Here is a 16,555-nt window from a genome sequence, read left to right as displayed (position 1 = left end):
TGGGAGCTAAGAAAGGCCCTCAGCATCCTAGTATCCTATTGGCAAAGGCATTGTTTGGTCAAACTTTGATCTCTGGTTTTGTGAAACAGCTAACTATGGCTAACTATGCCAGTGATCCAAAAAAGGAAAAAAAAAAAAAAAAAAAGGGAAGAATACAGTGTTTAATAGACTCTACTTACTGTATGTTTTAGATGGTGAATTGCTATTGTTTGTAAGATGAAACAAACTACTGGGGGGAAAAATAGGGTTTTATTTTTATGTTCTATATCTCTTTTCAAAACTATTGTTAACAGATGGAGGCAACCAAAAACCATACTGTGAAGTATTATTGGCTGTGCTGTAAAATAAAAATTGAATTTGAACTCTTATAATACAAGAGATGAAAGGCATTACTGTGTTGATTTCTACATCTACTCCCATAGTAATGAACAGTGGCAGTCCAGGCCCACTCATGAAACAAAAAATTGAGTTTGCATGATGAAGTACTTCTTTCAAGAGAAAGAAAAATCAGATATCAGATTTTTTCCTTTCTGGTGCCACAGGACATTTGGTGTCTTACTTGTTCAACAGGTTTTACTAGCAGCTGCTTGTCAGGGCCTGAAGATTGCCTCTCTTTTGTTTGGTAACTGTAACTTAACCTGGGACCAGTCTGCTTTACTTGCAAATGGTATCTCTCTTCTTCCGGTTAGAGCACTATCCATAATTATATGTCTGTGAGTGAGTGCTAATGCATTGTTTACTTGTAGCATCACATACTGCTAGCACAGAATGGTTTGTGCATGTGGACAGCAATATCTATGGGGTGGACTCAAGTGCAAACCAGAAATACTCCATGATCGATTTCTATGGGTTTCAGAATACATGTGAGAGACAAGGAGTGAAATCTTGGGCTTGCACATATCATTTTATTCCAGTTGAGATCAACGGCAGATAAAGGTTTGGCCTCAGGTGTTTAAAGCCTTTCCTTCCTTTTTAACTACACTTGCCTTATCGGCCCCAAACCGTTTCAAGTTTGTCAGCTTTTAACTGTGGGAAAATGAGTGAGCAACCGTCCGAAGCCCTACCCGCTTATGGGAAGCTGCTTCTGCAGCTTTCAGTGTCTGTCCATGACACTTGCACCCCAGCCCTGCTTCCTGCCTGCAATACCCATTGACAGCACACATCCTCCTGCAAAGTTACCCCCTTTGTGCACCAAAACCAACTGATAGATGCATGACAGCATTTGAGCTGAAGCCTCTCTGCTTTGGTGCTTTTTCCTCTGGTCCTAACACCTCTTTCTGGAGGCTTTAATTATTTGATTTATTCTTTTATTTATTTATTACTGAGCTGTCTATGCACAAATGGAGATGAATCTCATTCTCTGAGATTTTCAAGCTTTTAGAAGGTTATGAGGCAGGAGGTTCTGTGAGCTTAAGTCTTTCTTTTTTGATTTGATTTATTTCTAATTTAATATTTAATGTTAAAAATTTGCCCCTATAAAATCATAGTTCAAATGACACGTTTGCTACAAGCACTAATTCATTCCCTTTTGCGGTGCAGCTTCAGACTAAATGGAGGACAGTTAAATTTTTTTCTGTTATTTCTTCCACTTTCTTAATAATACTGCTGTAATGTCATTAGTATGCTTTGTTCTTCTTTTTGTATTTTCTGCACTGATAAAATCAAGGAGCCCAAAAATACATCCCCTGGAAACATGGAAATGGCTTAAAAAGTAAGATATGTTTCTGTGTTTCCTATTTCTTCCCCTCCTCCTGAGATTTTATGGTTTATTCTGACTAAATTTTCAAGTTTTGTTTCTGCTAGTAATGTTTTATTTTATAACAAGAGCTGAAATTCTTGTGGAATCATTTGATTCCAGCAGTTATGAGTTTAAAATAGCTAAAAACTCAGAATAAGACCCTGACAACAGGTCTTTTAGGTTAATAAGTATTAAAAAAGCAACAACAACAACAACACAGGACAATCCATTTTCTTATACACACTTAGCATTCGTATTTGCTTATAAAAAACTAACCAGTGTCTCTTAGTACTTCTAATTTTTAATGAACTTCAGAAAGTCGGTTTTAGCTTAATCACCTAGTTAGCCTCCATATTTTGATTTATAGATGAGTTTTAGCAGGGATTGTGTATTCTGATTTCCATGGATCTGGTCATTCTGATTTGATATTTGATGTCTATAATTTCGTATGAGTCATTTCTCCTGAGGAATACAGTATTATTCTTCCAGCAAGAAAGCATCTCTTTCTCCTCCTCTACTGTGCCCATTTATCTAGTAAGAAGGCATGATATTCATGATGTCACCATAGATCAGGAGGGTGTTCAGGGAGATTATAACCTACAAAGAGGTCTGCACTAATATTTCTAGTTTACTACCACTAGTAGAGGTGCTCATGTAGTTTGAACATAAACAAGCCCTCTGGCTGAACCCCATCATGCAGGATATGAGGAGTAATGAAGAGCATATAGTTTGATCCTAGCTGAGAATGAAACCACAGTATTATTTCTTTACAATATTCATCGCACAGTGTCTTTTTCTGCGCTTTCAGCGTAGAAGACAGTATTACGACCTTGTTGAGTCATGTTTAGTCACTCATAATTAGAAAAGAGGTATTCTTTTTTTGGTTTGTTGTTTGTTTCTTTGTTTTCCTTTTTTTTTAAGGATCTTTCCTATTTACACAAATTCTACGTCCTAAGAATGTTTAATGTTCCAACTTAGAAAGCAAATTAAAGCAGAGCTCCAAACATGTAAAATTCACGTCAAACTAAAAAAAATTCATATAGCACACAATAAAGCCAGGGCATGAATAAAAATAACAACAGAGAAATATTGAGACTCACATGATGCCAAATTACCAGCCACTCTCCTCTACCTGTTTAACCAGAAACTAAATATCCTGGTTCTCTATGGATGGGAACAGAAATAACTTATGTACAAGTCAACCACTTGAAATACAATGGCTGAAATAAATATGACTAGGCAGGTAGAGGGTGCAGTAAGTACGCTGAGGAGTCAGAACAAATTTAAGCTAAAAAAAAAAAAACATGACATATCACTAAGGAGAGAAAACTCTCTGTAATATGGCAATTCACCGCACATGGAAACCTCACCTCCAACGATCTTTATAGTTTATATGGTTATATTATTTACATCTGATCATTCAGTTTAGTAAAACAAAAAAGCACCATCTGCCCAACCGCACTTTCCTTCCAGGAAATTGAAATGAGAACGGATGTTGTCTTTCGTGCTTATTTTCATTCTTTTTCATATTTAACTCTTAGTACAGTTGGTATATACTCAAAAAGAAATGTAAACCAATCCATTCCACAACCACTTTTCCAAGTACAGCAAAGGAAAAAAAAAAAAAAAGGAAAAAAAAAAGACAGGCATAGAAAGCATAGGAAGATCAAAAAAATTCAAACTGAAATAGATTTCAGTGCCCAATTATCACAATTAGGACTTGGGGACACTCATTGCCTATATTTCTTGGCAGCTATTTTTTTCCTAAAAGGCATGTAGTTAAGCAGACAGAAAACAGCACAGGAGAATAGTGAATGTATTGGGGAGCTATCACTCCCTGGAACAAGTTTCATGGTCCATTTTTGAGATTTCTGAAATGTTACAGGTAACTGAAAGCTCCATCCTGCCTTCTGTCTCCCAGATAAGCAGGGCTGTGTGCTTATGTACTTAAGCATAAATGTCAAATAGGTGTAGAAGAAAGACTCATAGTTATATTTTGATCTATGTTCTTGGCAGTTTGGTTGCACAGACTGAGCTGTTGTGGTAGCTTGAATTTTTATTGCAGTTCTTAGAAAATTCTGCAACATCTGCCTGTCCGTTTTGTTTTAATGCTTGTGTTCTTTCTGTAGTTAAAATTAAGGAGCTATGTGCCCATCAGGCATAAATAGTCAGGCTGCAGTCATATTCTCCAGGGAATACTGTTCTTCCCATACTCATTTTATAGAAACTGTCTGTATATATGCAGTTTAATCCTCATGTTTGTCTGATAATCTGTGTCTGTGAGGTGAGGAGGAAGGATGATGAATCGCCTCTGCACTCTTCACCACACTGAGGTAGCCAGAGACTGCTGTTGGCACCCAGTTTAAATGAGGATAGCCACAGATCTGCTCAAACCTACGCAATAACTACAGCAGCTTACTCACTACGAGCTGCTCCACTGACTCACTAGCTGGCAGTTTTTATCTTTAATTGCACCTCCCCACATGTTGGACATGACCCCTTCTTTGCTAGATGTTCGTGTTTCCCCTTCTTGCCTATGTATTAAGTACACCTCCTAGTGGCTGCGGAACAGGAAGCCATGAAAAGATCAAAAAACAGCACAGAGCCTACACTGAGGGAATGATGGCTGTGAACGGATGGACATCTCCCCCACCCCTTCTGGATTGTCCACATTTTCCTTGGCAGAAATGTTAACATGTCATAGATGGTTAAGGTTCAAGTTATCATCACTGTGTTTTTAGGGATTTGTTTCCACCCTGGAAATGACCAGCTACTAATTTTGGGTTTTCACAAGAATCCTAATTGCAATCCTAAAGGGTTTTGCATCAAAACCCAAAATGTCTGCTAGTAACAGGAAAAGAGCATTTTTTAAAGGACACAGTCCATTGGGTAGTCTGGCCTGCAAAAATTCAGTTTCAGTGCCTCTTTTGTCGCAGTCATCCTGCACAACCTCAGACATTCCTCTGAGGTTCTTTTGTCTAAATGGTGCATGCAATACAGGTTCTGAAGTCAACAAATAAAAAGGAAAAATGTACTAGCACAGGCACAAATCCATTCATCACAGCTTTACTGCTTGCAATACTCATGCCTTATACAGCCTGAGTCTCTCCGGTCCCAATCCTAAAAAGTATTTGAAACAAATTAGGTGCATAAGTACTTTGAGATTCAGGCTTCTAGGTCTTCATTTCCCATGTCTATAATGCAGATAATAGATGCTCTTCCTTACCCAGATGGCCTAAGGATATTCATTAATCACATTAAGGTTGTGAGGTGCTCAGATACTATAAATAGTGGAGTTGCATGAGCTCCACCATGGTGGTTACCTAGGAGATATATGGATCAACACATCCCTACTTTGCCCCTTTGGGGTTGATATTGCCACGCTTTTCACTGACCAGATCCTCCACATTTTATCGCTGTTCTGGTCAGATCCAAAACCGCAAGTAGAATATGGCTTCAGAGAGTGGTAAAAGCTGCGCCTTCTAATTTGCTTTCCCTCTCTCTTCCCCATCAGTGTAATAAGTCTCTCCTCTCTGTATTAACAATTAATAGTCTTTAAAATGCCTTTTCGGAAATTTTAACATTTTTATTTTTAATTAGAGAGTGCAAAATAAAAGGCTTGCAAAGCTACCTACTTGTATGCTGCTCTTCAGCTCAATAATAAAAAACTCTGCTCGTTTAAATCAATTTTATGTAAAAACAACGGTAAAGGCTTAGTGCTTTGCATACAGAGATCCTTCTTGATGGAGAAAGAATGCACCAGAGAATGTAACTGCCTGTCTAATTGGGATGTACCACTATACTGAGAACTGCTCAGCTCTATGGTATAGACCCTGAGCTGCTAACAGATATCCTTCTTTAGCTACAAGACTGTGCTTTTGGAGTAAAGAAGATCACAACTCCATCTGTACTGTTGCTGTGATGTACTGAGTGGGAGTTGTGTACAGGACAGTGAGAACTGTGAAGTTTGAAAGTGGCCATAGATATATTATAGAGAACTCTCAAGCTGTGTTTTTTTTTTTTTTTTTAAGTCTATCTTGAATGAAGCTTTTTAATATTTTCACTAAGTTAACTCTCTGAACAATTGTTTCCCATTTTCATTATCTTACTTACTTTTAAGCAGAAATACCAAGAACAAAGTACCATGAAATGTGGAATTTTTTTTTTCTGCTATTTCTGATTAGAAAGGAAAAATTCTGATGAGAAAGACTAACAATATGAGATTTATATGCAAGTATCCCAAACACTGTTGTTACCTTCGCTCATTCTAACCCTGAATTCTTCCTTTTGAAGACTGGGTAATGCTGATCCTAAGATTATAAAAGGAAGGACAGATCCAAAATAAATTTATAGAGGCAGTCTGAATCTCCTCAGCTGAACTTTATGGATGTTTCTAATCAAGACAGTCATTCTGTCAAGCCATTCTGAATTTTGATATGGATTTGTATCTGCTTCTAGTGAGATTTGTATCTCCGTATGGAATAATGTCAGGAAACACAGCTGGGCTTGGCCACACCAGCAGCCTGTCCAGCCCAATTCTGTCCCCAGCCTCAGAAATAAGGGATGCTGCTTAGGGAAATCACACAAACCTGGCTGCTTTCTGCAATTCAGTACCATTCACAGTGATTGGATTGGGACTATTAGAGGGTACACCTTCACTTAATCCCTTTAGCATCCCTTTATGGACCTGTTGTCCATGATAAAACAGCCAGATGTAAAGCCCCTTACAAAATGAAGTTCTCTAGGAGAAACACTGACAAGCTCCTTCAGTCTGTTAGCACTGTTGGGTGCTGCTTTAATAAAGGAACTCCAGTTGCACTGTGAAGCAAGAGCAATGCATAACTGCGATATCACTGTCATATGAATGAGCTGTCCCAGTACTGCAGAGTCTGCTCTTTACTGTACGCAGAGACACATCAATACTGAATATAGTGTGTTAGCAAAACAGAATGGAAATCTTTTAGGTGAAGAATGGCTTCGCTGATTGCTTTGCTCTACCAGAATGGGGTGTGTTTTCAGGCATTCTGATAAATGTGTGCTATTTTTCAGCCATTCAGTGTGAAGTGCTGTAGGTTTCGTATAAACTTTTATTGCTCACCACAGGCATGGAAGGATTGATTACATTGTTTGGGGATTTCCTAACTTCTGAGACTGCCTCTTTAGCCAGACTTAATACAGTGCACAAGAGGAACAAAATGCTGTTCAGCTACTCAGTATCTTGCTTTCTACCTTTACTTTTTTGAGATCAGCCCATCTGGTTTGGAACTGTATAGTCCACACTCAGCCTCATCCACATAACTTCTGAGCATCTCCAAGGCCTGAGTGCAGCTGCACTGTTAGTGATTGGCATGACAGTGTCCTGCTACAACTATGGGAAATAAGGGCAAATCCATAAGTAGAATGTAAAGGGTTATTTCATTTTAATGCCTACACTTTTGTGTAGTTCTGAACATCACTGAGAAGGAAGAAACAGCTTAACCTTGGGAATCTGGGTGCTAGAGATGTATGGATTGTGCAAGGAATTTTGGTGCATCTACACTGAAACCTCTTTAATGTCAAGGTGAGCCAAAGGCAGATGACTGTTTTCTGAGGCAAGCAGTAACACATGCCCCTCTGAGTAGGGTAAATTCACGTAGAACCCTGGCAGTTAACTCTTAGGGACTTTGTAAAATATCTTAGAGTCTCTGAACCAGTTACTGGAGGTACTACTTCTCTCCAATTCTGACCTAGTGAACTAGTCAGACTTCAGCTTTAACATAACTCAGTTTTGCCAGTTCTCAAGTCACAGTTCTCAGGCTGGGAATTTTGCTTTTCTTTGTATCATCAGATACAGGACCAAATATAAAAAAATAAGATTTTATCATGCTCTAAATTTCTTGCGATTTCTAACAGGACTGCGTATATCCCTTGCAAAGACACTGACCTGGATTTCAACTACTTTACAAATTGAATCTACTGAAATTCTCCTCTAGTTCTTTTCATGACTCTTGTCATCACCATTTGCTAGCTACTTGGCACACCATTCTATTCTTGATTGCTGGACAAAAGTCAGGAATATCTCCCTTAAAATGAATGCTGCTTTTATTGTTAAAACCTAGCATGAGGAGACTGGCGCCCTAGTCATTATGAACAATGCAAGCTTTCAGTAAATAAATAATTCAATTCAATTAAAACAAATGTTTGCCCTGATGTACCATAGTTTCTAATTTCTTTAACATGCATTCTTGGGAGGTGCTGATGGGAAGTGATCTTCAATGAAAGCCTCAAAGAAGGTTCTGGAGGAAAGCAGAAATTGTGGTGCCATCTTCCTTTCCTGCCAGAAGTGTGTGGTGTAAAGTTTAAAGAGAATTCCAACTCAGAGTAAGCCTGTAGAGTTCATGTTATGTATGGAAACAAAGGTTCACTCTGGCTTCCTATAGGAACATATAATCCCCTGCTTCCCAGTGGCAGAAAGGTTCTTCTTAAATGGGTGAAGTGGACTATGAACTAGATAAGGAGCCATGGAATGATATAAATCCTGTGCTACCATGTCTATCAGTGTCCTAAGCCCTCTGCAAAGTTGTTTGTAGCTCTGAAGCTTTTCATTACAGCCTTGGCTAGCTCTGCAAACTCACAGACTCCCCTCAGCGAAGCTATAGACAGATATGTAGCCTGGTAGAAATCAGCAAGCTGAGCCAACAGGTTTTGCAGCTACTTCTTTGAATCCCTGAGCCAAGTGCTTCCTACTGGCTAGTCTCCTCTGGAGGTTCAGGGATAGCCTCTATACACAGATGTGAGGATGGAGTTCAGGTTTGGTCTACTGGTCTGGGAAGAGGATTTTCCTTATAAATTCCTGGCATCTTTATCACCTTCAAACCAAATCCTATAACCCTAACTCAATCCAAAATATAGGGGGAGAATGTGACTCAACAGACTTGCTTTAAAAACCCCTGGGGGAGGTTCACCATTCTGTTTTTCTGCTGAATATATATGTGGGAGGGTAACAATGTGTTGAGAAGTGAGAACATTTAGGGACAGAATCTTCCCAAGAATGAGTGTTCAGATTGCCTACCAAAGCAACTTGAGGGCAGAATCCAGCCCTTAAATATTATCAGACATCTGGGCAAATAAAATGAGTTTAGCTCAAGCTGCCTCCGTTTTTCTTGCTCAGAAAGTGCTCAGCATAAGACATCAATTTTTGAAAGAGAAGCCTGAGTAAGTGATCAGATCCTTCACCCTCCTGTTCCTTTGAGAAAAGATTTATGGCTGTGCTTGAAACCAGCAGTCAACTCAAACTGAAATTCACATGATACAAACTACAACTGAGCTGAAGCCTCAAAACTCAGATCTGGATCCAGATTTCAGAGAGTGAGACTGGGGTAAGAACCCACGAGACTGGGGATGAACTAACAACCCACCTAATCCAAACCAATGTAAACCCAAGTCTATCCCAAAGTTCTTTAAAGCTCACCAGTACCACATTGCTTTCAGCTCATAGAAATGACGTTTGGGCACTTTTCGTCACAGGCTGATTTAACCTTGACTCATCACTGCTTCCTCACTGGACACTTTCTCACACTGGCTTGTGATTCTTTCTCTACAGAAATTCTTCACAAAACCCCTAGAGGAAGTAGTTTTTATATAAAATATGCACAATGCTACAACCAGCAAAAGAGGAAAAGAAGAAAGAGAGAAAGAAAGCAGAGAAACAGAGAAGCCAGTGCTGTTTCTTGTCATGTAAAGTGTTGCCAAGTACTTTTCATTTACATAGATGACTTAATGATGATTTTATGATACTTTAAATTACTACCACCCACAAGAGATGCATTAAAACTTTTATCAATATGTCTCTTTTACAATCTCTTTGACTGTAAGAATGCAGAGATCATTGGGGAAAAAAAAAAAACAACAGCTTCAAGCAAGTCACCAGAAAGACAACTCTGTGACCTTTCTAGATTATTAAATAAATAAATAAATAAATAAATAGATCTTCTACTAGTATCGACATGATTTAAATTTACATGAACAAATAAGCTGTTTCACACAATAGAAACAAGTAATAAACTAGGATGAGAACTGTGACCAGCCTGGGACCTCTTAAAGACCCCTCTGGACCTGGCAGGAGCCTGCTTTTCCTATCCCAGAGAGAGCCCCCTACGCTGGTCTAATTACCTTTTTAAATTCATATCTAGAACCACAGGCTGCCTCATGGGATTAAGCACAGTATGCTTTGCAAATTGAAAATAAGATAGCTGTTAGGGATATATACTTGCCTCTATGATTACAGCAACAAACAATGGCAAAACATTAATTTACATCTATTGTAATGGTGAAACAAAGCCCTGGATTTTCTTCGTGTTATAGGCAAGAGATAAATCTGCAAAGGTGAAATTCTAAAAGGTGTAGGCTCTAATGAGGGAGATTTTCTGCAGAGCAGGTAACTGGCAGGATGACATCTATTCAAAGTTATGAGGATTCAGTATATCATTACATTTATTTTCCATAAAATGGATTGGGTTTTTTATTTAATAGTAAAACTATTCATAGGAGAAAAAGTTTATACATAGATGGGGTGGAAAGCATTTCTGTGGGGTGAAACAGTGCAGAGCAATTGCAACAGCAATCCAGTCGTGCCTGGGTCTAGGATTTTTAAAGGTGTTTTATCTGGTAGAAATGAATACAGCATTTACAAATTGAAAATAACTCTGTAAACTCAGATAAGATTGTCTTGGTAATATTTTACCAAGGAAGCAGCTCACCACTGCTTACTTTCAATTAGCCATCTAAATCATAGCCTATACAAAAAGCAATCCCTGCTGCCTTGTAATAAAAAAAAAAAAAAAAAAGAAAGTTAGACTAGTTCCTCAGAGTTTTGATTCATGTTGCTGAATATGGAAGATCTGTAATCTTCTCCTTGGAGTCTATAGTCTAATGTAACTGCTTGAAAGTACTTTCCTTCTGCTGCTGGCAAAGATATTTTTTTCTGAAATGAATGGTGATTCATTATAGATAACCCTTCCCGATTAATTTTGTTTTGACTTTAACTTCGAAATAAGAATATAAGCAGTAAAGTACCTTCTCCCCAGACAATAACTCGGCTGTTTTTTTGGTTGATGTGGAGAGAAATTTATTGTAGTTGATGTAGAGAGAAATCTAAATTTAGAAAGAAAACAAAGAAGTTGATTGTCATCAAAAGTTCTAGCTTTAAGATAAAAAATATCATTTTATTATTGTTACTTGTCTGTGATTAATAATAAATGTGCATACTTGGAATCAGTATTCACATTTGCTGGCTTCTGTCTACACAATCCACAGGACTAACTCTCTTAGAGAGCTGACTGGTCAAACTGAAGAAATCTAATTTACATCTACATATTTCTAGTGATTCACATGTAATATTTTAGTAAACTTGAGGAGACCAAACACAGTACCTTGCTGCAACAGCGAGTGATATTTTTTAGGGTCCAATGCTGCATGAGAACAAAATTGTAAGTATTACTTTGACAATTTCAGCAGTTAGAGAAGATAGGTAAGAGCCTGAAAAATAGACATAGGCGTAAATCACTACAAATAGCATTTTTTTCAGCAAATGAATCTGGTTCATGATTTTGTAGATTAGTTTCCCTACCTTCTCTCTGTTTTTTAACCAAAGTTCTCTTTATTTTAGCTCAGTTCTTCAATTTCTTGATAAAGACTTTTTCTTTTTTTCTTTTGATAATCACTTAACTTAACCTTGCTTGATGAATACTTGAACTCACCACCTGTTGCTGTTTGGTTTTGTTTGGTTGGTTTTTGTTTGTTTTCATTCTTTTCTTTGTTTTGTTCAGTGTTACTTAAGATAGAGAAGATGCCATGACCATAAGTCTGAGTTACAACCCAAGATCCAACAACACCCCCAACAAAGAGCAAGAAATATTACATAGAAATATTAAAATTAAAAATGAATTCTGCACCAGTACACAATACTTACAGAGTATAAAAAGGATTTTGGAAGGCTGGATGCTATCAAATACACCTGAATGATTTTACTTGCACTCACAAAAGGTTGAACCGTGCATGCACCTCCCTGCAAGCAGTTAGCCCCAGGCAGGAAAGGAGTTTTTCACTCTTTTTTATTTTCTGCTATTTAATAGTGATTTACTACCAAGTAAGCACATGCCTGGTGTTTTAAAGCTGTTGAAGTGTCCCAGTGAAGTCAAGGGGACTAATGTATGCTGGGATTCTCCATGCTGAAAAATCAGGCTGATGTTTCACTGTCTTGTTTAAGAAAGACCTAAATACTGAAGCATAATTTGATTAACAGTTTGGTCACTTAGGACAAGGACATACCTACTTTCCATGCTTAAAGGCAACATTTTATTTTATTTTGCTTTATTTTCGACACGTGAGATACCTAATTTAGAGTAATGAATGGGATACTTTTGCCTTAAACAAAAATAAATTTTACATAACTCCTCAGGCATGAACAAAAAAGAAACCCAGGCTCATGAAAACAAATGTTTTGTTCTGTGGATTCCCTAGCATTTCAGCCTACCTGCATCATTTTGTTGCATGCCTTCACTGACACTCCGTCTATAGCTGCAGATGAACCCACTTCTCAGCCTACATTAGTAATTTTTCCTCCTGCAAAGAAGCTGGAAACATCTGAAATATTGCTGTGATTGCTACCTGCAGTGCAGCCTGCAAAGTTTTACACACTGGCCATATTCATCCACAGTCCCTGATCATAACCAGCATCAGGTATACAGTGCAGACAGTCTTCATATGAACCTAACACTTAGGAAAACTGTTTGCTTATTGTATTTCTTGTATAGTGCACAGGAGCACTTTATAAAATAGGGACGGGAAGGGGGAGCACCTATAAGAATGCAGTAACAACTTATTTTATAAAGAATATTTGTAAGTATCTTAACAGCATCCTCTGAGCTGCAGTAAATATTACTCTGTAGATGTCTGAGAAAAAGAAAAAGAAAACAACAACAAACAGAAAACTATTCAATTATGCTAATTCTGAAAAAATAAAAAAAGCTGCTTTAAAAGTGGGAGGAACTAGAACAGATAAGTTGAGCCAGGCTACTGCATTTGTTACATTTTTACTTCTTTACTGATGCTGATTACAGTTTTCCTTCTTCTTTCTATATATACATATTTAAAAGCACCTACTCACGCTGCAGTGAAGAAGTGGAGTACTGTACATATGCCATAAGCTCAGCCATCCAGCTGTGATCTTCCCTGTACCTGAGCAACATCTCAACAAAATCCCGTGTGTGCATCTGTGTATGTAAATGTATATATATGAACAGATTTGTACCAACTCTGCATTGTTACACTTGACTTACTCTTTTTTTTAATTATGTAAAAAAATCACATTAAGCTGAATCTAATTACTGCAATGTATATTAGAAGCAGGGCACCATCAAAATTTTATTTAAATTAATCAGGTTTTGATTTAAGATATTAAATTCAAATTAATCATGTAAAAATGGAAATGATCCTTGACGTGCTTCCAGCTGTGACTTCAGTCTGTTTTCTCGTGTGAGTCACTTTCGGGATGTCTTGGGGGGAACATTACGAAAATTCACGCCGGTGCTATTTCAATTAGAGTTATTTAGCAGGACAGATGTAAAGAATACGGTATAATTAAGAAGGAGCTGATGACACGGCTACAGATTTTCAGGATCAAAAAAAAAAACCTGTTAGTGAAAATTGACTACTGGTCATGTAGTCCAAGTTCAAATATGCTGAGGTTAAACACTCATTAATGATGGAATGAGGTCTTTAGATAGACCATTGGACTCTTTCTCTGGAGCAATCTGCAGAATTCTTCCCTGGAAATAACTTTGAAGCTTCATTAGCAAGCAGATGATACCTGATAATATAATTTTAAATTTCTTAAAATAATTTTCCTCCCTCTGGTGTCTAATCTTTTCTGGTCAGCTAACTCCAAAGGCATTTAGGAAAACCTGTAAGTGGCATATAAATGTCCATGTAAGAGCATATACACACAGAGAAATGTATATTTGTACACTCATAGCATTGTTAAACTCATGATGAATATGAGCTGCCAGGAATACTGTTATTTCTTCTAGAGCTGTTTAGCACAATGAGAGTCTGAACTAGCTGCACACTTCCTGACTGAAATCAACAAAGAGAATGGGGGCTTTCCCATACAGAGGCCTGACTTTGTGTTTATTTATAACTTTTCATATGATCAGTATTTCCACTGCGAAAAGTGAACTGCTTGTTGTTTCTGTACTCAAGTATAGAGTGAAGCAAACATTTTCTTTTTTTTTTTTTTAATATGTGCTGCAATACTAAGCAGTGTGAACCTTGGAAGTTATTTTTTCAAATTATTTTACCTGAAATTAATTCTCCCAGGTAAAAGTCAACATGAAAAAAGATCAGAGAGACTATAATCCTTTCCTTCTCATACTCATAGTTGTCCTGAAAACGTGCATCTTTAAATATGCTTCTTATGGTTGCTATCCAGGGCTCTCTGTATCTGCGTCCCTCCTACTGGGTAATAGTAAAAGCCAAGTTAAATTTAAAAAATGCACAGTACATACTGTACACTCATAATTATAGATTAAATATTGCTCTCCATGGTGTTTTTTCCATATCACTGGCAATCTTTCTCTTTCCTAAGCAATGTCCTGTTGTCACTTCTCTCTGCAAAGCATTACCCAACTAAAAAAAATTTTCTGCAACCAAAACCATTGTTTGTAGCTAAAACCAAAACAAATCCAGCTATTGCAGATGACTATAAAGTAATTTAAATATCTAGTTCTGTGTATCTGGCAACATTTTTCAGAAGCTCATCTTAGAACTTGTAGTTACATTATTTGCTTGTTCAGGGAGCAGCACACAGCAGTAGCTAAAGGAAAAGTGATGCACCAGACCAAGTGTGCCTGGCTATCCATAATAGATGAAAATTAAATAGCATATTGCACTTGCCACGGCATACCTATTATGTAGATTTCTAGGCAGGAAATTGTCTGCAAAACAGATACACAGGGGGCATAAACTTTTTGTTATTAGGGTAGTTGATCATGGTGTTGTTACAGTTGTAGGAATGATACGATTCATTGAAGATTTCTGCTTCCCACTCATAAGATATAAACCAACATAATGATTGTTCTTTAATAGTATTTAAAGATATTTTGAAAACAAATTGTGCTGGAGTTTTGCATAATAATGGTTTCAGTTTTCCAGGAAATGCTTTTTTGGGAAGTGCATAACTGTTTAAATATTAAAAATGGCTCCTCATAAGTAGTAACTAGTCTATGAGAAAGGATGTGATAAAAATATGCTCAATTTTGTCCTTTTAAAATTTATTTTTTCTTTTGACATAACAGCTGGAAAGAATAATTATTTTTTTTTCATGGACTAGGCTGTTGTCTGGATGACTGAGATGCATTTTCCCATGAGAGATACACAGGTTCATTTCCCATCTGGGTATCTTTCCCCTCCTGTTTCCTTTCCTCCTCCAACTCCCCTCTTGCAGGACTAGAACATATTGATAATGAACCATTGGTTTCCATTTCACACCCAAGAGATTGTATCAAACACAAAGCTGCTCTGTATGAAGCATGGATTAGCCCAAAGATGTTTGTTCACATATTTCTCAGTCTTTCATCCGTATCTGAATGGGTGGGTTCCCCTAACGACAGGGACTCATTTGTAGGTTGAAGACACTAGTAGTTTAGACTGGATTCTCTGATCAATTAAGAACTGAAGTTGATGATCACAGGATGGAAAGCTCTGATTCCTATTGAGACCCTATGTGGAGGACAGTTCGACAGGGTAGAGTCTTGGTAACCAAGAAATTTGGTCTTAACAGTGGTGGTTGGCCATGGTCTTAACATCCATTTATGAGAGGGCAAGGCTAAGATCTCCTGATTTCTGGCATTTTCTTTAATTTTAAATCACTATCAAAATACGTACTTTTAGTACATTTTAGTTAATTCCTTTGCTTTAACAAAAATGTGTAAACCATTGTCTGTCTCTCACTGGTTTATTACTTGTCTGACAAAATATAAGTCTTAATGTATCATGGGTCTCTAGAATTGAGCCTGGTTAGTAAGCCATCAAATAATATATGAAAGATCTGACTTTTGCAGCTGGAGCTTTCATTCCAAGGATATATTGAGGCCTTTCTCTCCAGAAGCAATTCACTGAGGCACTTGGGCTGACTCAGCAAGTAAAACTTGTAACTGGAGAGAATCGTCCTGACAGTAGGAGGAGCTGCAAAGGTGAAACCTTAATTTTCTACCAGTCTTTTACCAGTCCTTTTGGAGGTATTTTGTGTCACTCTATACTAGTAGCACCCTATCTAAGGCTGCAGTTGCCTCTCATCCCTGGATAACTGAGTTTATTTTCCTCGTTCTGTGCAGCACAATCAGATTTGGCCCTCATAATATATGCTTTCATTCCTTCTAAGGGCAGCAAGAAAACACACATAATATTTTACAGAGCAGACATTCCAATTTTGAAAGTGATTTTCCAGGCAACAGAACATGCCCCATGGGTTCTACCTGGGAGCTGAATGTTAACGACTAACTTTGGAAAAATCTTTTTTAGGATACTGAGGCATGAAATGCCTATTTTAGTGGCTTTGCAAAGTTACCTCTGTGAACTGGTTAAAGAAATTTTCAGAGGAGAGGTCCTCACTTACCAGCTGTGAACACACAGTGTGCAGGGCCAATGGAAGAGTCTGGGTGCTTCAGTGAAAAAAAAGCTAATTACACTGAAAGAAATTTGCACATTCAGCATACATTAGCCAACTCAACAAATCATTGACACAGTACAGCACCCGAAACCACCCAAAATACTGAGCTT

This window comes from Numida meleagris, chromosome 6 (genome assembly GCF_002078875.1).
Source record: "Numida meleagris isolate 19003 breed g44 Domestic line chromosome 6, NumMel1.0, whole genome shotgun sequence".
NCBI classification, from domain to species: domain Eukaryota; kingdom Metazoa; phylum Chordata; class Aves; order Galliformes; family Numididae; genus Numida; species Numida meleagris.
This window is presented reverse-complemented; position numbering follows the sequence as displayed.